General features: G+C 37.9%; 1 long non-coding RNA gene across 1 annotated transcript in view; it reads right to left on the bottom strand.

Annotated features, from left to right (window-relative positions):
• Positions 1-13,231, bottom strand: part of LOC131484411 (uncharacterized) — a 478,066-nt gene extending 464,835 nt beyond the window's left edge. The window contains exon 1 of the long non-coding RNA XR_009248234.1: positions 13,059-13,231. This is a non-coding gene — a long non-coding RNA (uncharacterized LOC131484411). The remainder of the gene's footprint in view (positions 1-13,058) is intronic.
• Between the last annotated feature and the right edge of the window lie 11,025 nt (positions 13,232-24,256).

The raw sequence follows: 24,256 nt of genomic DNA on the forward strand, positions 1-24,256 counted from the left end.
TTGATTTTTTTTTTTTTTTTTTTGACGGACGAGCCGTTTTTATTCTATTGGGTCAAGCGGGGGAACGTCTCTCTCGGAAACATAACAAACCAAGCTGCGGGGGGGGGGGGGGGACAAAAAGGGGGTGATGGATAAACGAACGACCACGGATAAAGCTTAAGCAAAGTCCTTCGCCGCACGGGGCCACGACGAAGTCCAAAGACCACAAACAGGTACGGGGAACATGGGTGCAAGTGCATGGGGATTCAACATGGGGATTCAAACATCAATATATATTCCCACCATTATTCTTCAGACTTCATGATCACTGCAGTAAAGTAACATTCGAGTTGTTTGGTGAATATGGGGAAAGGGGTAATGAGAGCAAGACTTGAATGATCAGTTAAGTGACATTCCATGTGTTTCGCTCCAGTTTCACCTGGATAGAGAAAACAGCCTTTTGCCAGATTTACCGGATGCTGTTGTCTTCCAAGAGATGCAGGAAATATAAAGATATTAAGTCTGATCTTTTTCCACCTTCATCCAAGAAGCTTTTCCAGGGCAGAAGTCATGTCTTTCTCATCTTGTTTCCCCTCTGCTTGGCTCAGCAGCTATTACAGAACAGTTTTCTCAGTATGTGTGTGTTGACAAACACTGTTGGCATATCCTGCTCCCTTCAGAATTGTGCTTTAAGGGCCTGAATAGCATCACATCAGCCTCTGAATTCCTGGACTTGAAAGTAAAGATGTAAAGTTCCTCAGGTCTTGCCTGTTCTGACACATCCATCCTTCTGTGCCACCTTTGCATCAAAGGCTTCTCGGCCTGTATCAATCTCTCCATCTTCCAAATGCCTTAAGATGAATGCAACTTGGATCACACAAGGAATTCTCTCATTCAGTTGCTGCAAGCCGGGGTCAGTGACATACTGGCTGAGCAATCCATTGTGAGAAGACAGGGTTTTCCGGTACCCCAAGAACCAAATGTAGACTGAAGACTATGTGATCTCTAATGATAACATGTCTTTAGTCCCCTGTTAACAATATGAACAGCCACTCCTCTGACAGTTTTGCACTGATTTCTCTGTTTCCCATTTGTTAGTCTTATTTCATCACTTAAACTGCAAGCTCCCTAAGGCCCAGCATAAGTCTCAATCTTTTGGCTTCCCTCATACAGCACCAAGCCTAGTGTCATATGCAAGGAAACCTCTGTGAATACAAGAGCTATGGGAGGCAGTCACTCCAGCAGAAATTATCACTGTGGAGTTTCCTAGTAAAGGGCTAAAGATCTGGCGAGTCCCAGAGAGGAAAATGGCCCCAGACACCACCCCTTCTTCAATTTCTCTTCCCATATGCATTCAATCCTGGCCAGATTCCTTACCAAGAAAGTCCACAAGACAGCACAGAGAATTTAGAGGAAGAGAAAGCTATCTCCATATGATTCCTGGAGCAGTGCTGCCTAGAAGAAGCTTATGAATCACTTAGCCTTCAGAGCCCCTGTTTGTACTCTCCAGTTCCCTTTATTTAAAAAGACAAGGGCAATGCTGATCAAATGACTGAGTTGCACAGCAATGAGTTGCTAATTAAACCCACTTTAAACCTGCCCTAAACCATTAGGTAAATTGTTTCACACTCTTCACAATTACAGTGAACTACAGTCATATTTATACTCTACATTTAGACATTTAGCTTTCCCTGGCCAAAAAGGATCTGCTTTAGGAGGGCTGCCTCACTAATTAATTAATGTTTAAGTCAATAGTGCTTCCAGGCCTTATGGTATTTCAAAAAGGCACATTAGCCTCAACAGCTGGCAGGCAGCTCAAGAAAGAGAAACCTGGCAGAAGGGAAATAGACAAAAGCCATGACAGGGAAGGATGGTGTGAAATACCCTGGGAGTAGCCAAAACATCTTGTGAGGTGGGTGGCATACATATAACCTCTGCAGATACCTGTAGGTTCTCTCCTGCCTACTCTCTCCTTCACATTCCACTCCCAATACCTTTGTTCTGGATCACATCATTCTTGGTGTGAACACACGATACCCTAGGAGCCTCTAGTCTCTTTCTCCAGGTCATCCTTCATCCTGCCATCAAACTTATCGTTCCAGAACACATGTCTGATCTTACTCCATCACTCTTCAAAACCCTTGACTAGTTCTTTATTGCTTAGTTGTGCTTAGTTGTAGGATACAGTCAAAACTCGTTAGCAAGCAGTATATTGTCCTATACAGCCAAACCTTGGTTTGTGAACATAATTTGTTCTGGAAACATGCTTGCAATCCAAAGCACTTGTATATCAAAGCAGATTTCCCCGTAAGAAATAACGGAAACTCAGATGATTCGTTCCACAACCCAAAAATATTCATATAAAAATGATTACAATACTGCAATATAATACCAAATAATAAAGAAAATACAAAATATAAGGGAAAATGAGCTAATTAACCTGTACTTTCCTTTGAAAACCTTTGTGGGCTGGTGTGAGGGAGACCAGAGAGAGGATTGTGTAGGATGCCTTTCACTATCACTAACGGAATCACTGCTATCTATTGGTTCAATGGAATCTTTTTCTTTTTGTGCAACTTTAACAAGGAACCTATCCAATGACACTTGCTTTTGCCTCCTTTTGAGGATTTCGCGGAAATGTAACATTACATTGTCATTAAACAGATACATCCCTCACACTGCTACGGCCTGATTCGGGCAGGGCTCTTCTACAAAATTTTGCAGTTTCCCACATTTTATACATCTCCCTAACCTCATTTCAAGTGAGGGATTCTCTGCCTTTGTCTCCTTCTCCTCTGTGGAAGAGATGCAGACGTAAACTTCTTAAAAAATCATGCAATTTCAGCCACTCACACACCTCATTCACACTGCTTGATGATTTCCTCCTTAACCTCCATGGTAATCAGCACCTTCCTCTTACCACCTTTCTTTTCAACCTTTTTTTACATGGGGGTCATTGTATACACTCGCACGGATGTTGACTACGGTATTAATAAACTCTTTTCATATACTGTATTAAATGCAACTGGCAATAAGGCAGCAGAAGAAAGAGATATTTGCAGACAGCCTGACCTAGAGAGAAGCCAAGCATTCCTAAGCTTACTCTTGTATGGAAGAGCAAAGTCCATAGGTGCTTTGAAGTGACAAAAATACACTAGTGCCAGTTGTGGGCACCTTCCAAAGTTTTGAAAAATCACTGGTTTTTGCCAAACACTGCAGCCTGAGACTGACCATCCGAGTATGGGAAGCAATCACCCACAATCCCGCAGAGAGAGAGACAGAGAGAGAGAGAGAGAAGAACCAGTGGCTCATTGTAACATGTGACATTCAGTATCATGTACTACTCACTACTCATATTGCAAGACATCACTCATTTATCAAGTTAAAATTTATTAGAAATGTTTGCTCGTCTGAGGAACACTCGCAGAACAGGTCACTCACAATCCAAGGTTTTAAGTGTTTATTCTAACCCCGATTCTTTGATGTGAAAAAGGAGGAACAATAAAATCCTATTCTTTTCAGAATCAAGTCAAATATCCTCTGGGACCCCTTCCCCTATTCTACCTCCCCTAAATTAGAATTAATTGCACCTCCGTGTGGACCTCCATAGTATATTTTCTACCTACTATGTAATACTTACCTCAGTCAGACCAGTGTAGATTATTTTCTGAAAACTTTTAAGCCCTCTTTCCTGGGCTACCCAGAAAGTTTTCTTTGCATCTGGTAGCTCTAGTCTCTCATTTTACCATATGAATATTTTTATTTTTAAAAGCATGTTATAAATAGTTTTAAGTCTTCCAGACTTACTTCTAAGCATATGAAAAATATACATGTTCAAGAGAGGGAAATATGCATTTTAAAATTTGGTAATATCCTATATAATAGTCTTTGCTTTATTTATAAATAATTCTGTAAGGCAATTATTTAATTATATTATAAATTTATAAGATGCATGGTATCTATTTACAAGTAATACTCTTTCTTTTTTACTTCAGTGTACATTGAGGGTATTTGCCCATACTGGAACATACATAGTTACCTCATTGTACTAATGGCTATGTAGTATTTCTGTTACACATTTACATATGTTGTACATATTTTGTTACACATGTACATAAGTATGTGCACATATATACACCCTATATATATGCCATAATTAAACAAATCCACTACAGATAGACATTTGTACTGTTTCCATTTGTAGTGGATTATAAATAGTCCTGAAATTAATCTTTTACATACAAGTACATCTTTATGTAGGGTGGCATTGCTCAGTCAAGAAGTAAGCATGTGTCAAGGAGCCTGGGTGGCTCAGTCCACTGGACATCAGATCCCGGGGTTGTTGGGTAGAGCCCTGCCTTGGGCTCCCTGCACTCAGCTTGCAGTCTGCTTAAGATTCTCTCCCTCTCTCCCTCCACCCCTTTCCCCCACATGTCCCTTTCCCCCCTCTTTCTCTCTAAAATAAAAAAATAAATTAATTAAATTTTTTTAAAAGAGGTCAGCATGCAGCTCAGAGCCTGGAGCCTGTTTCAGATTCTGTGTCTCCCTCTCTCTCTCTCTGACCCTCCCCCATTCATGCTCTGTCTCTCTCTGTCTCAAAAATAAATAAACGTTAAAAAAAATTTTTTTTTAATTAAAAAAAAATAAAAGAGGTCAGCATGTTTTAAATTTTTATATGCTTGCCAAATTTCTCACCAAACATATGGCAGCCATCTCTATTCCATTTAATAGTATGGAGAAAGCCTGATGTCTATTCATTCTTAAACTTTGACAGTATGACAGGTAAAAAAATCATATCTCAATGTTGTTTTAATTTCATTTTTTTAACTAAAGAAATTGACCATCTACTCATAAGTTGGATAGTCATGGCATTCTTTCTTCTTTGAATTGACCTTTGATATACTCTATTCACTTCCCTACTGAAGCTTTACTTTTTTTTTTTTTAATTAATCTTCAGGAGTTCTTTAAATAGTCCTCTTGTCAATAGGTTACAAAATTCTCCCAGTTGTCATCTATCATTTATTCTCTTTATATTTTTCTTACAGAAAAGTTTCCTTTTTGATGTAGTATTATTTGCTTTATTTTTCTTCATGGCTTCAGAATATTTTATCGTTTTTCATAGACTTTTCCAAAGAGAAAAAAAAATTAAATGGCCTCCTGAAAAAAATCCACTTCTGCCCACTTATTTGAATTGCCATCTTTATCCTATACTAGATTATTGTATATCTGTTTTTGGAGTTGCACTGTTCAATAGAACTCTTTGTGCTAAAGGAAATGTTCTATGTCTGTGCTGTCTGATGCAGTAGCCACATGTGGCTATTGAACACTGGAAATGTGGTATGGTTAGAAACTAAATTTTTCATCTTTTTTAGTTTTAATTAATTTGTATGTAAATAGCCATGTCTAGTTAACGGCTACCATATTTCATAGTGTACTAGATACCAGCACTAGACCACTTCCATCACTAGAGCTGTATTTTTGTTAGATTTATAGTAAAGCAAACAGCATCATTATTCTCCTTTTATTTTTAATTTGTTTTTTCTTTTCTGGTGCAGTTAGTCTTCCAATAAAAGTTTAAAATGAACTTGCTAAGTTAGGAAAAACATGCAGAGAGAGTTTATTACACTGGAATTAAGTGTATAAATTAGTTTGGGAAGAATTGACACATCCATAATATTGAATCTCATCTGAGATATAGCATGTCTCTCCATTAGAAGGTTTTTACAGTTTTATGAAACCATCGGGGAGGTTTTATAGTTTCGTAAGGTAGGAAGACAGAATGCACATTCAGGAGAACATGCCTAAATCCTCTGAAACTTGGAGTCTGACCCATCTTTGCCATGTAAGCATCTATCATTTTCCTGTTAACATTTTGGAAATGAAATTCACTTCATTATAACTGTTAAGGCAGGGCCTTAAAGGGGAACTAAGTTCTGTAGGACCACACAGTGGATGATGTCAAGCAGGATACACAGTGATGATCCTAGTGGGAACTCACACTTGTGTGGCAACTATATGTGCCAGATGCTGCTTTATATGTAGTAACTCATTGAATATTCACAACCCTATTACATAGAGTTATTAGCCCCATTTAACAGATGAAACAATTAGGACCAGTCCTTGCCAGTGATATGCCTATTACATCTTGATGTAGCTGGGTTTCAAATCTAGGCAGCCTCCCTCTGGACTATGTTCTCACCACCAAACTTGCCTGTCTATGGTTGCACTCTGAAGTGGGATCCTAGAGCTATTGAGGCTTGGTACCAAGGGGTACCTTTATCTGGTCTCCGCAGCAAGGGGCCTTTATCTGGTCTCAAAGTAAAGGGGGCAGATGACATCAAATTCAAAGCCTGCTGGGTCTTATTATTATTTATTATTCCCAAGCTTTTTCTATCATGGGTTAGAATTTTTTATTATATTTTCTAATAAGTTACTTCTGGTATAAGGAAATGCTATTGGTTTTTATACGTTAATCTTATATTTACTAAGATTTACCTTTTATATTTATAAATATATTTATATATTTACTATATTTATATATTTACTATATTTACTAAGATTTACCTTTTATATTTATAAATTTTTTATAAATACGATCTTATATTTACAATATTTACCTTTTTATTTCTAATGGTTTTTATACCATCTGTAATAAAATAGTTATTTTATTAACTCATAAAAATAGTTAATTCTCATGTCATTAAAAAGTTATCTCCTTTGTTACAATACGTATAGCTTATCACTTTTTCTTTTTTTTTTTAATTTTGTTAACATTTATTTATTTTTGAGAGACAGAGAGAAACAGAGTGTGAGCAGGGAAGGGCAGAGAGAGACGGAGACACAGAATCCGAAGCAGGCTCCAGGCTCTGCCCTGTGCTCAAACTCACGAACTGTGAGATCATGACCTGAGCCAAAGTAGGTAGCTTAACTGACTGAGCCACCCAGGCGCCGCAGCTTATCACTTTTTCCTCCCATTTTATGTTGACTAGAACTGCCAGAAAGATACTGAATACTAGTCATCTTATTTAACAGAGTGGAAGGTAATTTTAAATTTTTCATACAAATAATTTTGTTCCTTAAGTATGTTTGCTTTGTGAATGTACATACAGTTTCCTTCCAGGAGCCCCAGTGGACAAACTTGGCAGACCCAATACAGCATCACCATCAGCATGCAAAGCTCCACAGATAATGGGGCTTCCAGTCCAGCTCCCACTATTCTTTTCACCAGAGACTATGATGGAACTTTTCTGCAAGGATCATGCACAAAATAAACAGAGCTCCATCCCAGGAGCCCTTAGCCACCACACAAAATCAGGAAGGAGCATTTCTACCTCTTCCCTGGGAATTCCCAATGGCCATCAATTGTGTGCTTTCCACTGCTTGCAACAAACACACAGTGAGTACTAACGCATGACCCGTGTGTTGGTTGGCGCTGCAGAAAATGGAGCTAAGCTATGACTCTTGTCTTCAAGTGACTCACCATCTACTAATAGCCAACATAATGCCAGGTATACTAACGCTATATTGATAGTACACTATCCTATTTTACAAGTTATTCTCATTTAATTCTCAAAACAGAATGATTTATTATTAAATTTATTCTTCCATGCATTACCTTTCTGTCAGTACTGTAAATGGGATTTTTATCCCAGTATAACTTCTAACTAGCTACTCATGTACATGTCTGCTATCGATTTTTGCATATTAATTTTATATCTTGCTACTAGGCTGAATTTTTTTATTGTTTGAGTTAGCTTTACTTTGATTCTCTAGAATTTTTCAAGTATGCTATTATGTCATCTGCAAATAAAAGACATGTGGAGAAATTCAGATTCATTGCACCACAATATGTACCAGACCCAGAAGACACAAATGTGTGAGGTCTGGACAATTTTCTAGAAACAACAGAGTAGTATTCTGAATGTTATTTAAAACACACACACACACACACACACACACACACACACACACACACACTTCCTAGAGAAAAAGTCGTTCTCAAAATAAAAGGCCAATAATAGTGCTGTTAATAGAATTTTAAGGTTAAGAAAGTGATGGTTCACATACTCAATATAGCTTAACAAAGAATTCTGCAATAAATTAAAAAATGTCTATTTCAGCAGTGTTCATAGCTATAAAGTGAATAAATCCATAATAAAGAAATGGAAAGAAAGCAACATATGACAATGTTCTGGCTAGTGTTCCAACTGGTGGGGAAATTACCATCACCCAAGAGATAAAATTAAAGATTGTTTGAGTAGCTTCATCAACGCATTTACCACCAAGTCCTTCACAGAAAAGTTGGCAAACTGCTTCTTTATCAAACTGCTCATCCTAACATCAGCAACCAACCAATCATCCACTGTCATAGTCTGGTATCAGTTTATAATGTAAGGATTCATTAACAGTCTAGAAGAAACACACATATATTTCAGTATACTTTCTTCAGTTTTATTTGAGGTATTTTATACTTCATTGATATTTATAATTTGAAAGACTCTTGAAAAATCTCAGGATAGATCCCTTAAATGTCAGTTACCTGACATTTTTTCTGTATCTTATATCTACCATTTCTAAGTTTCACAGAAAAAAAAAATCTTATATTAGACTTTGGTGATGACCTGTTTTATCTTTACCCTCTTCATATATTTCATGTGCTTTGATTACAATCTCCTCAAGACTTTATTTTCCCAAACTGGACATATCTCCTTTGTAGACCTTCTCAAAAAAATAATAAGCTGAAATTAGAAGGGGTCAGAGTTAAGTTACTTGAAAAATTGAAGGATAGTATGTCAGAGAGAAAAACACAAAGACATAAACAAAAGTGAGGAAGAGAATCAAAGTGGGAGAATTAGGACAGAAAGTTTTTTTCATTGAAGGAGAGGGGTTTCCCTGCTAGTTTCTTCGTCATTTGTATGACTTTCTTTACTTCCTCCTCATTTCTAGAACTATAGTGCCATTCTCACGTGTGTACTTCAGTATTTACGTTCCTAAAATGATGACTGAGACAGAGAGAAATTACTCACACATTACTGATGAAAACTCTGGAAGTTTAGCCTCTGGTGAGGTGCTTTTGCCGACCTGCCTTACCCCCACCTGTTCTGAACATGGTCACATTATTACATCCCCAACTGGCATTTTTGCAGAAGGACATTTTTTGGCAATCTGACTGATGTATATGTTGTACTGCCATCTCTCCCACCACAATAAAGTTCATAGTACAACCCTCTCAGTTCATTACAACCTGTCACTGAAAATGGATTGCCTCATTGCTATAAAACTCATGTTCCATGCATTAGCATAAGAGTAACAGCAACAGCTGATATAAAACCATCGTGGAAAGTCAGAAACTACATGAAAGTGGAATGGATGGCTGAGGAATCAGAATAAACTAGGTAGGTTCTTAAACAAGTAATATCCTTTTAGGAAATCTGATGAGTAGTATGAGATGGTTTCAGACCTTTCTTAAACAGAAATGACATTCTACTCTGGTTATGCCCTCATTCCATGACCAATCTTTGCACATTATCATCGCCCATTCTGATCCATTCTGAAACCAAGTGCAAATGGCCAGTCTCTTACAGCCAGGTACCATAACTTAACATCTTTCTGCTTTTTCATTTCTTACTTATTAGGGCACCAATTCCTTCATGTCATGAAGTGTTCTAGGCTTTTAAAACTGACATTTAACTCGCTTCTAATACTATCTAGCTAAAATATAATAAAATTATTTTGCATTATTGAATTTATTTCATAATCACCTTTTGTTTATGACACGGGAAGTGATACTGATTTATATTTAAAATAATGGCAGACAGTTTCTAAACAAATTTACATAAGTGAAAAAGTTATTTAAGCAAACATAAAGAAAAGTATTAAGCAAATAATACCAGGGTTTTATGTTCATATGGAAAAATTTTGAAGATCGTATTCAATAACACACATTTTGAAACACCTGTCTATTGGAAAGAGTGCCGTACTGATGTTAGTAAACCTGACATTCTGTCATTTACTATCAGAAAGATATCAGAGAAGTCATGTAATTTCCATATGCTTCAGTTGCTTCATGAAAAAAAAGAAGTTGACCTTCAATAAACTTTCACTGAATAATAATAGCCACCATTAGATGACTACTTTTATGGTTCGGACTATGTTAAGTGCACTACATAGGAACTCTCACTTGATTTAATCACACTACAATCTTGCAAAGGAGATTGTCACCTTCATTTTACAGATCAGGAAAGAGACTCAGAGAGATGAAGTAACATTCTCAAGACTGCACAGCTTGTTACTAATAGTGTGTGGATGGACTCAGGCCCAGCTTTGTCTGACTCTCAACCTGTGTTTCCAGCTTTCTGAGGGTCGCCCACATCTCGGACCCTATTGCAACACCAATGGCAAATATCATCCTGCAAAATCTCTCCAAAGGACTCAATTCAAAGGTTCCTGGAGCTGGGTTAACAGGAAGAAAAATTACAAAGGGCAGCATAGTTCTATATTAGTCCTTAAATGTAAATTTTAGGATTAAAAAAGTAACTCATCTTTATGGTATAAAATGCAGAAAGCACAGAAAAGTATAAGGAAGAAAAAAAATAGCACTTCTTATTCTACCACGCATGAAATACCACTTAGCCGTATTTCCTTCCTGTCTTTGTCCCATATATGTATGTTCAACTGCCTAACTCAGTTCCTGGAGCAGTGGAACCTCATTTAAGGACGAATAAAATTTTAGCTGATTATCTTCAGTCTTCCTATTATACCCCTCTGCCCCTTTAGCTAATACAGGAATGACACGAGTACTTTTTCTTGAGCACCTATTATATGAAAGTATATTGCTAGATAATTCCATCCTCATGACCTCTTTATGAAGCAAATACTGTTTTATCATTATTGTTATTTTGTAGATGAGGAGACCGAGGCTTAAAGGGTAAAGCAATCACCTTGCCCAAGGTCACACTAGTTACAGTTACACACATGATCAATATCATGATCAAGCCTCTGCCTAGAGTCACTAGGAAGTATTGCTTGCATGGCAGTGACTCGGTTTAGAGTGAGCATTTGTAGTCCCTAGAAAGCACCGCCAGCATTGCATGGACAACAGAGGAGTGTCCAAACTCAGCGATTCAGAGCCTTGGCAAAAGTTCCAAATTGTTTTCCTCTAAATTTTCACTAAAGAATACTAAGGCCCTCTGATACATCAATGGTATCTTAAGGAATAACCCTAGGAAACCAAAGATTCTCATGTTAAGCAAGGAAACTAGACTGATAAATGTGACATTGAATTCACTTTCCATAAAAAAGATCTAGAAAAAAATTACGTAACAGAAAAAAACCTAGGAAAATTACACATCATAAAAGGGGTCCCCTGCAAATGTCAGAATATAGTTGCAGTTTTAATGTCAGCATCGGATTTGCTTTTTGTTACTCTTCAGCTGTAGAATATCATTGCTGAAACAGAAAGGTGTATCTCTCCATTAAATTGGCCCTCTGTCTACAAGTAGACTGAATCAAAACCCAGACACAGAAAACCCCTCACAATGGAGTAATGGCTGATAAATTCTTTAGTATAAAGAGGTGCTATGACACTGCCTCTGATGGCACTGAAGTTGACTGTTAAAAACAATGTATTAGATATGTTCTGTCAATCCAGCATATGTGGACAGCAGGTTGCTAAAACAACCAATAATATCAACATACATCCTAAAAGTTAAGTCATTACAATTTTAAAGAAAAAATTATATAGGCTTTTTATATTGGGCTTTTTAACTACATAAAGTACAAATTAGATTAATCACTTACTCCAATGTTGAATTCATTTTGGGTTTTAGTATGTGTTGAAATTGGGAGGAAAACAGATTTTTGTCAATATCCTGGGAAGTGATTTAATGCTAGCCTGATTCTATAGATGAATAAATTATTTAAGATGACTTGACTCTGGAAAATGAAAAGCCACTCTGAATATTTCATTAGATGGCACATGTGAAAGTAAACATAATTCAGATACATTGATATTTGGACACAAACAATTCTCAGTGAATTGATTGTCTTTCCTCATTCAAAATAAAGGCTCTGAATATTTCTGGGGATTAAATTTACTTTAAAGCCATTCAATGAATAATTTAAAGAAAATCTTCCAATATCCTCCAGTCTAAGTATACAGAGAAGTCAATAATTCAATGGTTAGTGTACAAAGATTTTCCATCACACATCTCTTTTAAATAAGAGATTTCTATTTATTTTTTCAAATGAGTCCAAAGAAATTTGCTCAATATAAAACATTCTGATAAAGTTCCTAACTCAGCCTTCTTTCTGAAAAGAAAAAATGTTTGTCTCTAAGATTTAACTGCAAAAAAATGTGGTCTGTACATGTAATAATAAAGTGCAGGGGAAAAAAATTGGAGGCTGTTGTGTGTGGGTTTTTTTCCAAACTCTCCCATTATATGTCATTGTGATTCGAAGGTGGGTTTAACTTCTCAAAAGTCTGATCACTGTTAAACCAATTAGATTGTCTGTCAGGTCCTGAAACCTGTCACCTAATAGCACAGAGCCGTCATCACTCAAGGATTTCAACTACACGTCTCATCAGGGTACCTAAGCAAACGCTGACAGGGAAGAAACCCTATGAGTACATGTTTTAAAAGTCAAGTAAATTATTTAAATGCTCTGTCAGAATAGGCAGATGTGATGTGAATTGGGAATCAAGGGAATCTGGACCGCACTGAAGTTTCAATGTAAAAGAAATATATAGCAGTCCCCCGTTATCCACAGATCTGTTCCACCCCCAACCCCCACCATGGATGCCTGAAACCGCGGATAGTACTGAACCCTATATATACTATGCTTTTTTCCTATACATATGTACATACTTACAATAAACTTAATTCATAAATTAGGCACAGTAAGAGATTAATAATAAGAACAACTAATAATAAAATAGAGCAATTATAACAATGTACTATAATACTACACTTGATCTTAGCCAAGAAGCCAGGAAGCCATCACAAAAATGTACTGTAATAAAAGTTACGTGAATGTAGTCTCTCTCTTTCTCTCTAAAAATCTTATTGCACTATACTCACCCCTTTTCTTATGACGATGTGAGACGGTAAAATACCTATGTGATGAGATGAAGCGAAGAAAATGACGCAGGCACTGTGACGCAGCGCTAGGCTACTGTTGACCCTCTGATGATTCGTCAGGAGAATCGTCTGTGTCCTGTCGGAAGTAACGAAACTGCGGATGAGGGAGGACTACTGGATGCCTTTTCATTCAAATTACACTATCCTCCAAGTCGCCTGATTCCAGGCTGGGTTTGACCTTCCTGGTGTATCATCACCTTGTAGACCATTCCTTGGTTAACATTAACAAATGTTAATTTTAACATTAACAAATGCTTGCTTTGGGGACGATGTGCAGTAAAATAGCAAAGGTGTGTGTTTTGTCGTAGGTTCAAATCCTCTGTTGCGTTACTCAACCCTCTTAAGCTTCTCTTTTAGGTCTTTGTCCAAGGGTTTTTGAAATAGCAATTTTAGAAATCTACTTTATAATGTGGTTATGAGGATTCTGAGATTAAATCTACAATATAGATGTTAATTTTTATTATTAATTTGCATTGGTTTATGAAAATACAACTGGATGTTAGAAATCACAATCTCTGGGTCTAATAATACCACTTCCATTTACTGCCTGTATGACCCTAAGCAAAACATGTCATCTCTACATGTCATCTTTAAAATGAGAGTAATAATATCTGTTCTGCTTGTATCTCAAAAATGTTGTGTGAATCAACTGAATAATATAAATGAAAGAGCTTTATGGATAATAAGATAAAACTCTAAGGCATTTTTAGTAACAAATAAGCTAAAAATAAAGTAAATCGAGTAACCAAATGAAAGAGAGAATAGTTAATGGGGCTTCTCCTTTCCAGACTTTTCTCTCAACCATGCCAAAAGGTTTTGGGTCACTTTAGAAGCTTTTCAAAACATTCCCTCAGAGCATGAAGCCAAGGAATCTTTGATTTTTGCTCTTTGTTTCAGCCAAGAATAGTTTTTTAACCAAATTATAACTTGAAGGAAAGGCAGACACAGCATATTTGTGTCCTAATAGTTAGACACACATCTCCTTGAATTGCAAGCTTCAGAGAAGTTGTTTTGACCTATTCTCTTCCTCAGAGACATAAACAAATAATAATCAAGTTTCTCCTGAGCTGATTCTTTACTTTACTAGTGACTAAAATCTATTTAAAGAAGGAAAGTGAGTAGTAATAATGAGAACAGAGTATGCTAGAAGAATTAAAAATGTAATGGAATATGGGCGGGGGGGGGGGGAAGGGAAATAACAATGACTTCATCCTGTTAAAAAATGAAGCTAGAATACTATATATAGAATATAATCCTCAAATGTTAAATCAGTAAAAGAAAATGATCATACTGCTTCCGTGGATGGCAGAAAAGCAGAGTGATTCAAAGCACTGGTTGTGGAGTTGATCCATTTGGATCCATTTCAAGATCCACCTCTTACTAGAATGTATTCAACTTCACCAATACTCAGTCTCTTAATCTGTATATCAGGAAAAATAAATCGAGGGGCTATGAGGATTCAATCAGATATGACATGCTTACACTTAGCCCATTTCCAGGAACACATTGATGCCCAGTATATTGACATTATTACAACTAAGGTGAGGATGATGATAAATCAGGAAATGGTTTAGTCCCTGTATTGGTTTCATAGGCTGCCATAACAAATTACTACAAACCTTGTGGCTTAAAATAACAGAAATTTGTTGTCTCACAGTTCTGGAGACCAAAAGTCTGCAATCAAGGAGTTGGTATGGCCATGCTCTTTCTGAAGGCTCTAGAAGGGAGAATCTATTCCATACCTTCCTCCTAACTTTTGGAATCGCCATCAATCCCTCCTGCTCCTTGGCTTGTAGACACATCACTCCGATCTCTGTTTCTGTTATCACAGGGCATTCCTGCTACGTGTTTTTCTCTGTGTGTCTTCTCTTCACATAAGAATACCAATCACATTGGATAAAAGGCCTATCCTTATTTAACTATGATATCATCTTAACTTAATTAAATCTGCAAATGCCATATTGCCAAATAAGGTCACATTTATAGGTACTGAGGGTTAGGACTTTAACATAGCTTTTTGTGGGACACAATTCATTCACAAAAATCCCTAAAGAAGACGTTAGACATGGTGGACTCACATTTAGGCTTTTCCCCCAGGCACATTCTGCATAATTCTGGAAGATACTGCATTTGGTTCTGCATCATTCCTAACCATAAATAATTTAAATGTCAGAAATCATTCAGAATGAAACACAAAACAATTTAAGAAGTGGAAGAGCTGCCTAATAAGGAAATTTAACAAGAGTGAAATAAGTATGTTGGACAACCAAAATCCACAGAGAAAGAGTGAGAAGTTTGAACCAGTCCAAAAAACAGAATGAGATATTATTCAGAAAGGATTAAGAGTAACAAACAGGATAAAATTAAATGAAGAGATGATTTAGAATGAGAACCAGGGGATTTGTTAGGCTAACAATAGTTCTAATGAATGATGGTCAGACAGAGGAAGTAGTGAAATTATGATCTTTTTAGTCATTAAAAATAGGGAACATGGCATAGGAATTAATTATGGCTCAGCAAGCTGAAGATGTTTATCAATTCCTTGATTTTACATACACCTACATCAGTCTTCTACATCAGGTATGGGAGCCCTCATCCCATCTCAGGATGAAGAGGAGAGCAGCGGTGATATAACAAAAAGGAGGTTAAGAACACTCTACCTCTCTTTCTGTTCCCTGTCTTCTAGACCTCATCAGAACACCAGCTCCAATTCTATCACTGATGCCTCATGCTATAATGTCTACCTTTGCAGGTTCTTCTGAGAGTAAGTGAATTCGCCTAGATAAAATCCTTAGCACAGAGACAGGCACATGGTGGGTTCTCCATAAAGGACAACTACCTGCTTAGACTGTGATCTTCATTTTCAAAGCCTATGGTGCCTTTGTGTGTGTGTATGTGTGTGTGTGACAAAGTACGCCAGCTCTTCTATGCATCAATCATGCAACATGCGTTTGTTCAGTATGTGCTATGTCACCCAACAGACCTACTATGTGCCCAGCACAGGGATGGACTGGATAAGGGATTTAAAACTAAGCATAGTGAACATTCTCCATCTCAGAAAATTTCCTACCTCTACACTGTACCTGGCTGCAATTTGAGACATCAGAGGCTAATCTTATGGCTTTTGCATATGCTATAACATAACCTTGAAGGGTTTTTTGTTTTGCTTTGGTTTTTTTGTTTGCTTGTTTGTTTGTTTTGGCAAATTACTCACTTCATCTCAGTAAACAAAGCAGTGTCAGGAACATTATGTAATCCATTTTCCTCACTCAATAAACTCAGCAAAGTACACCTGAAGGGTCTGAACTCATTAGAGCAGGGCTAACAAAGTGTCTACCACCTAGTATATATACAGAGGCTGATTTTCTGTGGGCACTGAATATATACACATGTATGGTGTCTGGGAAAGGACTCAGGAATTACGTTTCAGGGAGGGAACATTCTCCCTCTGTCGGTTCAAAACCTTAGGAGCTCCCTGGGTGAAATCGGCAACTGGCCAGCAGACACAGAGCCAAGGAGAGAGAGAAGACAGAAGCCGGCCACCCCAGACTCATGGGCGGCAGTTTTAACAAGCAAGGGAACTCATGAGGCTTTCGCCTTTGGTGACTACAAATGAGTAAATCCGCACACCTGCCTGCCAGACTCTTAAAAGTTTATAGAGAGGTTCTAACAGGGTTCAGCCACATATATACTCCAGATGGTCTCAACAACACATTGCTCTCTCCTTCCTTGGCTCCTAGTGCAAGAACAGTTGGTGGAGCCACATTCCAGAGAACTAAAGTGTTTTTTTTAAAACTCCACTGATAGCTAGAACTTCAAATCAATTATTATTCAATCTTAACACTCTTTTAGTAGGAATAACAAGATTGTAAGCTAAACAGGAAAATAAGAGAAAAGGCTTGGGAATGATTTAGAACTCATCAAACTAGGTGTCTTCACCCATTGCCCTAGGTTTAGAAGGACCTCCTACTTTTCTACATGAATGAAGTAGGCTCACATTTCTTACATGCTAACAAAAGCAATCTTAAGAACAGCAAAGGGGAAATGTGATACCAATTTGAATCTGAGCCAAACATTAGTGCTTTCTATACTCTAGTTTTGCAGAAGAGGTTCTCAGAGAAATGGAAATAGTCTAGAATAAGTTGGTCATCTCATAACAAATCTATGGTGCAAGTACATATTACTACTTTCTCCATTTTACAAATGAAGAAACTGAGCCATGGAGAGTTTCAGCAGCTAGCCCCGGGTCACAGAACTAGTAAGTGACGTCCTCTGGGTTCCAGTGAAGGAGGTCTGACCCCTCTCTGAGGTCTATCAACTCATGTGACTGAATCACAGGTGCAGCTGAGCATGCCGGGAGATGTTGAGAAAAGCATTTGGGGACCAAAGTGAAGTGGCCTTGACTATAAAATACAGAGATTATGATTAATTCCACATGAAAGGATTACCAAGGTAGACATTTTGAACAGGACGTACTGAGTCCCCAGTTCTCTGCATCATTAGAAAGATGAACAAGAATATGCTCCTTTGGCTGGGTCAAATGTAGCCTGTTCCTCTGAATTTCTGGAACTCTTGTCTTTCTGCATCTCCTGGCTGGGCTATAGAAGCATACACAATTACCTTCTGATGAAGGCTTCAAAATCAATTCAGCTTCTGCTTAAAATGCATAAAGCTGCAAGAGAACATCGCTCCCCCCTAACAACTAGAAAAAGTCAGATAGTCTACAAAATCATAATTTTTCTTGAGGCCATGAGGGAGTTGAGGTTACAAGGCATCAAACAAAGTACAAATGGTACCAAGCTCCTCAGAGGAGGAAGGTCCTATGACTATCACCTTTGGAAAAGCCTGGGAAGAAAAGTTGACCACCATGAAAGCAAGTAAGAAAAAAAAGAAGAAGAAGAAAAAGAAAACAGCTACAATTTTAATGACTTTTCAAAGGCCAAATGTGGTCTACCAGCTACCAGCTTAGAACAAAAATTTGAAGTGGCATGGGAGGGATAGGAAATATTCCTACCCCCAGGGACCATGTAAAATCCGTTTCTCAGGGAGAGGTAGAGGCAGAGTCCCTGAGGGAGAGGGAGGTCCTTCCAGTCCCCACTAAGAGTCTTGCACTGAGTAAGCAGTAGGCATCTTTAGCTAGAGGAGAGGCAGGGCTGAGGAGGAATAAATAGCCTTGAGGGGAGGGAGGGTTACTTGGCTTCAGAGTACCGTACGAATACAAAACACAGGTCTGTTACCAGTCAGAGGTAGGGTCACCTGTTATTGAACTATAATTTAGCCTATAAAAATTTAATCATCTGCCTAACCTGAATCAACATTATGGAAAAAAGGGAACTATAGAGTCAATATTGGGAATCTGTACCAGCTCTTGAAATATAGATAAGAGCAACTGTTTCTATGATGGATTTGGGGCTGGAACATCAGTTTCCTGACCTCATTTGTATGATCCTAAGAGTATCCTGAAATTTATACTTCCAAGAAAAATGTTCTAAATATAATGCAATCTTTCAGGAATTTTAATGGTCCATTATTCTGTATCTGTTTGTTGTTGTTGTTCACAAAATTCACCCTTCTAAAAGTTTGTTGCATAACATTAAAATATTTTTACTTAATGAAAATTGTTTCATTTGAGAATCTCGGGGAATTCTTAAACATTCCTGGAACAAATCACTCCTTTTTTTCTGGCTGTTGGCTTGCTTTGTGACTTTTTCTTAACCTATGTAGCAGTGAAATAGGGTGTGAGTAAAGCTGAAGAACTACAAGGAAGATTTTCCAAGCCCTCCCAAGCTTCCTACCTCGAACTCACCAATGAGCATGAGCATGAGAAGCTAAAGCTAACCCAGCCCTTCTCTTTCTTGCCAACTTGTCCACAATGTTTAATAACCACCACCAAATATTCTTTGCCCAGCCCTCAAGCAGTTCTTGGCAGTGGAAATTTAGCCAATTTTTGTCCCTTAAAATTTACCCATAGCCAAGTATAATTTCTTTTTTGCTAAGTGAAGGAATCTGAACTCATTTTTTGGCAAAGTATTTCAAAATGTGAATTAAAAAAAAAAAGACTCAGCAAACATTAATAGAATATCTTCTATATTCAGCTCAACAAGGTATTTTTGAAATGTGAAACCTTTAATAGGTTTAACAGATAATTATGTAGTAGTACAAATGTGCCAGACACTGTTCCAAGCGCTTTATAAATATTTACTCACTTAACCCTCTAACAACTGATGGCAGGAGATAAATCATTCTTTATTTTGCAGATAAGTAAACCAAGTGTCAGAGAAGCAAAGTAATCTGTCCAAGGTCACACAGCTGGTAAGTCAGAGAATAGGATTCAAAACCAGGCCATCTGGCTGCAGACTACAGAGACCTATGACAAAGTTTATGATTATAGGAAGAAGAGAAATGTGGAGGTTCTGTGGGGAGAAATAACCACAGTTTCATAGCCTTTATAGGAAAACCAGTGAGAATTATAGTGATATTAATATCAAAGCCAAAGGAGTCCCCATTAGTTTCTGAAAAGCTCAACTCCAAGGAACTATGGCTTCCCTCAGACCTCAATTACCTGTGATAATTGGTTGAAGAACAGGTATGCAGAAATACAAATGGGAAACAAGTGTTTCTTGATATCTAGATACAAATGTGCCAAATAAATCTCAGTCTAACATGTATAATTTATTTCAGCTTAGATTGGAGGTAAACTAAGTTATTATTCATAGAAATAGCCAAGTAGATAAGGCATCCACTTGCAGTGAAAATCTTTTGGTGCATCCAAGTGGCAACATTCAAACTATAGAAGAAAGGAGACTCTATTTTGGGTTTTTACTGGCCACTCCAAGCCAGCATGTCCCCCTGTGTTACGCGAGAGCATTCAGTGATGAATTACACTGTGATACTTCTAAAACTTGAGTTTCCCTATATAGTCTTGTCTCCATACATGTTGTAAATGCAGTTGTCTTCTCTTATCTATGGAAGGTATGTCTCAAGACCCTCACTGGATGCCCGAAACCACACACAATACCAAATCCTATATATATTGGGATATATATATATATATATAACTATGACAAAATTTAATTTATAAATTAGGCTCAGTAAGACATTAACAATAATAATAAAATAGAACAATTATAACAACACACTGTAATAATAGTTACATGAGTGTAGTCTCTCTCTCTCTCTCTCTCTCTCTCTCTCTCTCTCTCAAAATATCTCATTGTACCATACCTATCCTTCTTCTTGTTTTGATGTGAGATGATAAAATGTCTGTGTGATGAAATGACTTGAAGTGAATGACGTAGCCAATGTGATAGAGCATTAGGCTACTACCGATCTGGCAGTTCATCAAAAGGGGGATTATCTGCTTCTGGATTGTAAGTAACTGAAACTGCAGGAAGTGAAACCATGGATAAGGAGGGATCACTGTATCAATCCAATAAATCACAAACTGGTATATAAATGTGAATTCATATAATAGTAAGTACATCTTGGTATGCATAATGAAAACTCACACATAGCGACACTCTCAATGTGCACAAGAAAGTCAAGATTTTTGTGAAATGTAAAAGGAATCAGTTCTAGTCTGCAAAATTATATACAGCTCTGAGTTGAAATCAACAACTATTTCATTGAATAACCTGCAGCTAATATCTGATTAATGACTCTTAATTACCAGGAAGCACTTTAAAAATATGAAGAGCCATATAAATGTTAAGGATATTATCTTCAAAAGTCTCTAGTGCTTTCCTTCAGGCAGGGCAAACAGTTCTTCATTCCCATCTGCCTGTGCATTTATTTTCACTCACCATGAACAATGCCTTCTTTCTTACGATTTTATTTTCTTATTTTTGCAACTCAGAACTAGCTCTCCAGGAGAGTGTATGGCATCTCTGCATGTTTTTTCCTATCCATACATACCTATAATAAAGCTTAATTTTTAAGTCAGGCACAGTAAGAGATTAATAACAATAATAAAATAGGATAGTTAATAACAATATACTGTAATAAAAGTTATATAGCTGTTGCTCTCTCTCTCTCTCTCTCAAAATATCTTATTGTGTTGTATTCACCTGTCTTCTTGTGATGATATGAGATGGTAAAACACCCACATGCTTGAGATCATGTGAGGGGAATGACACAGGCACGTAGCATGTGGCTACTCTGGACCTTCTCACGGTTCATCAAAACGAGGACCATCTGCTTCCAGACCATGGGTGACCATCAGTAACTGAGACAGCAGAAAGCAAAACCACAAATAAAGGAACTATTATTGTATTCTACAGCTTGCCAAGCCATGGAATGTGCCTTGAAAAAAGTCACAAAACATATAATTAATTAGAGAAAGCAACAGATCACCCACAAGTGCCATTATCCGCCAATGGGTAATTGACCACCTTAGCTTTCCTGGAGGGAGCCATACGAAATACTACACAAAAAGGAAAAGATAAAATCATAAGCAAAACAAAATTAAACTAAATGCTATCTACATAAAATGAGATATTCTCAATTACAAAAATATGACAGTTGCCATTCAATATAAATTACTATCCTTCATCACTTTGTCATGCACATGTTAGCTGCCTGATGTGTTCCCACCTGCTATCCATTTGCCCCAAACACAGGAAAAGCATCGTCAAGTTTTCTCAAAAGAATCCACTTTTATCCCTCCCCCCCAAAAAAAGTGAGAAATGTCTATTGCAATGAAGATTATTCTGCTAGGACTTGAAGAACAGAAGCAGAGAAGAGTAACTGCCAGAGCACAAACAAAAACCAACTTAAAAATTCATGGAGCACACTTTTCTTCCCCCCAAATTTCCTAAAGCCATGCTGCTCCCGGAGCTTTCACTCAGGATCATCATCCCACCACCCCTATTCCTTTGTATCTACCTGTTATGCACATACATTTCCTTTCTTGTCCTATCTTGTGATTAGGGGACTCTCCTTTCCTTCCCTGGCATGCCCTTTGGGTCTTACTCTCCAACCCAAGCAACTTAATGAAGTCTCCCCACCACACACAACAAAATTCTCCCTCCTCTGAGAGAAGTCCTGGTGAGGAAACTTTTATCTTGTTACGCTTTCTCTCTCTCTCGCTCTCTCTTTTCAAACCCAGACTATCTTGGGTATACATTGATCTGCTTTAGTGAAGCTGAAAAGAAACTGAACCACTAGAATAAATGTTTCTAAAAGAGGATGTATTTCTGCTTTGCCCATCCCCCACTCTTCTCCTGCCTTCCACTTCCCAATCAGGAAAAGTTCAGAAAACATGGAAGAACACTCAATACGGCATAAACCTAGGCAACGTGGCTAAAGAGCAAAGGAAGCTGGTAACCACTTCCACTGCTGATTCTGACTCAATCAGAGGTGGACTTAAAAGAAGATCGTTATAATGTTGGTTTCAGGGAATCATTCTGGAAAAGTAGGACTCTGTGAAGCAAGTGTCAGATATTATTATCCATTTGTTACTCCAGCATTGCAGTGGGCAGCACGAATCACTTTTATTTGATAGGTCTTTAGATAGGAAATGACCCCTGAATCCTTTATTTCCACTTGTGCATCACCCCACTTAGCCTCTGTAATGTATCCTCGCTTGGCCCAAATGTGCTTAAAACTACAATCTGGTATTATAAATACACACACACACACGTGCACGCACGCACACGCACACACACACAGGGCCTGGAAAATCCAGTCTGTGGAACACAGTCAGGGCAGGTGCAGAGCCAGCAAGGTCTGCAGAGTTTATCTCCAGTTTCTTCCGTCTCCTCGCCTGGGGTCCTTGCATCCCTCCTGGTGCTACCTCCACAGGAGGACCTCTCTCTGACTAGCTACAGCCAAGTTTCTAAATCTCTTTGTGGCTCAATTTTCCCATCCACCTAATGAATGCAGTACCATTGAACTGATAGCGTTGTACTCACCATTTAAAAGGTAACAATATACGTAAAATACTTAACACAGCCCCCAAAACATAGTGGACACTCAATAAACACCGAGTATTGTTTTTGTTGTTGGTATCACTTGATTCCCCTTTGACCAAATTACAGAGTAAAAGAGGCCATGGGAGAATCCACCAGCCTCCCTCCAAAACCATATCCCCTGAGAGACAGCAAAGACCTCCCTATCCCAACCAAACTCGCTCCACTTCCTCCCAGAAATGTTAAGGTCTTTGCCAACCTCCGAAGAATTGCTACTGTGCCATCAGTCTGAAAGAACTGCAGATAAACAACATGTGAGAATCAGAACACTGCTTTTACCTCCCCCATCCATAAACTGATGGGCACCACAACAAGCCAGAAAAAAAGCAGTTTCAAGATAAATTTCTGTTAAGGACACTAGCTTGCCTCGCTTGGCCCACTCAGAACCTTGCAGGCTGCCATGAGACCCAGGGGTCCGTTTATAACAAAACCAGGAGGGTTTCTTAAATTCAGCTGTTCTAAAAGTTGACTGACAATAACAGTCCACATCGCTGAGATGTATATTTTACTATTCATAATTATAAAACATGAATCTCACAGGGTATGAGGTAGATTTTGATATTAGTTAATAATTTCTCCTCACTCTAAAAGATAATATTAATTTTTTTTAGTCTGGCTTTAGGCTGGATTCTCATCTGTGTCTCATATGGTTCTTGTCCTGTGCTATCCATGTTGGAAACTTTGTTTTTGAGTCCCAGGACCTTCTTACTGAATCAGTGCCTTTGTATCAGCTGCAAAGTCATGAGTTTATGAATTTATTTCTATATGTGAATATAGTAAACTCCTGCAGAGACTTGGACATAAGCATTGGCACATCTCTGCTGTTGAATAGTGTGTACCAAAGCCAGCTCAAGGTTCTTCTTATCAGGGGAGCAGGAATATTCTTGGAAAGGCTCTCTCCTCCTTGTGAGTAGACTAAGAACTCTGGCAGTCTGCAGGGAAGAGGTCAGTCCAACATCCACACTCGTATGTGGAGAGCCAGAAAATCAGTGGGCGACTGCCATTGCTTCTCCCTGACACAGAGGGAGTACCGGTCCCCTGCTGACTCAGAAATCCATGAGGTCATGTGCGTTTTTGAGAGAAAATAATCCACTGCTTTTATTTTCAGCAGAGGGCAATTCCACTGACATGTGCTTTCAACAAATATTCATTGAGCATCTCTAGGTAAGG

Source organism: Neofelis nebulosa, chromosome 1, assembly GCF_028018385.1.
Source record: "Neofelis nebulosa isolate mNeoNeb1 chromosome 1, mNeoNeb1.pri, whole genome shotgun sequence".
Taxonomy (NCBI): Eukaryota; Metazoa; Chordata; class Mammalia; order Carnivora; family Felidae; genus Neofelis; species Neofelis nebulosa.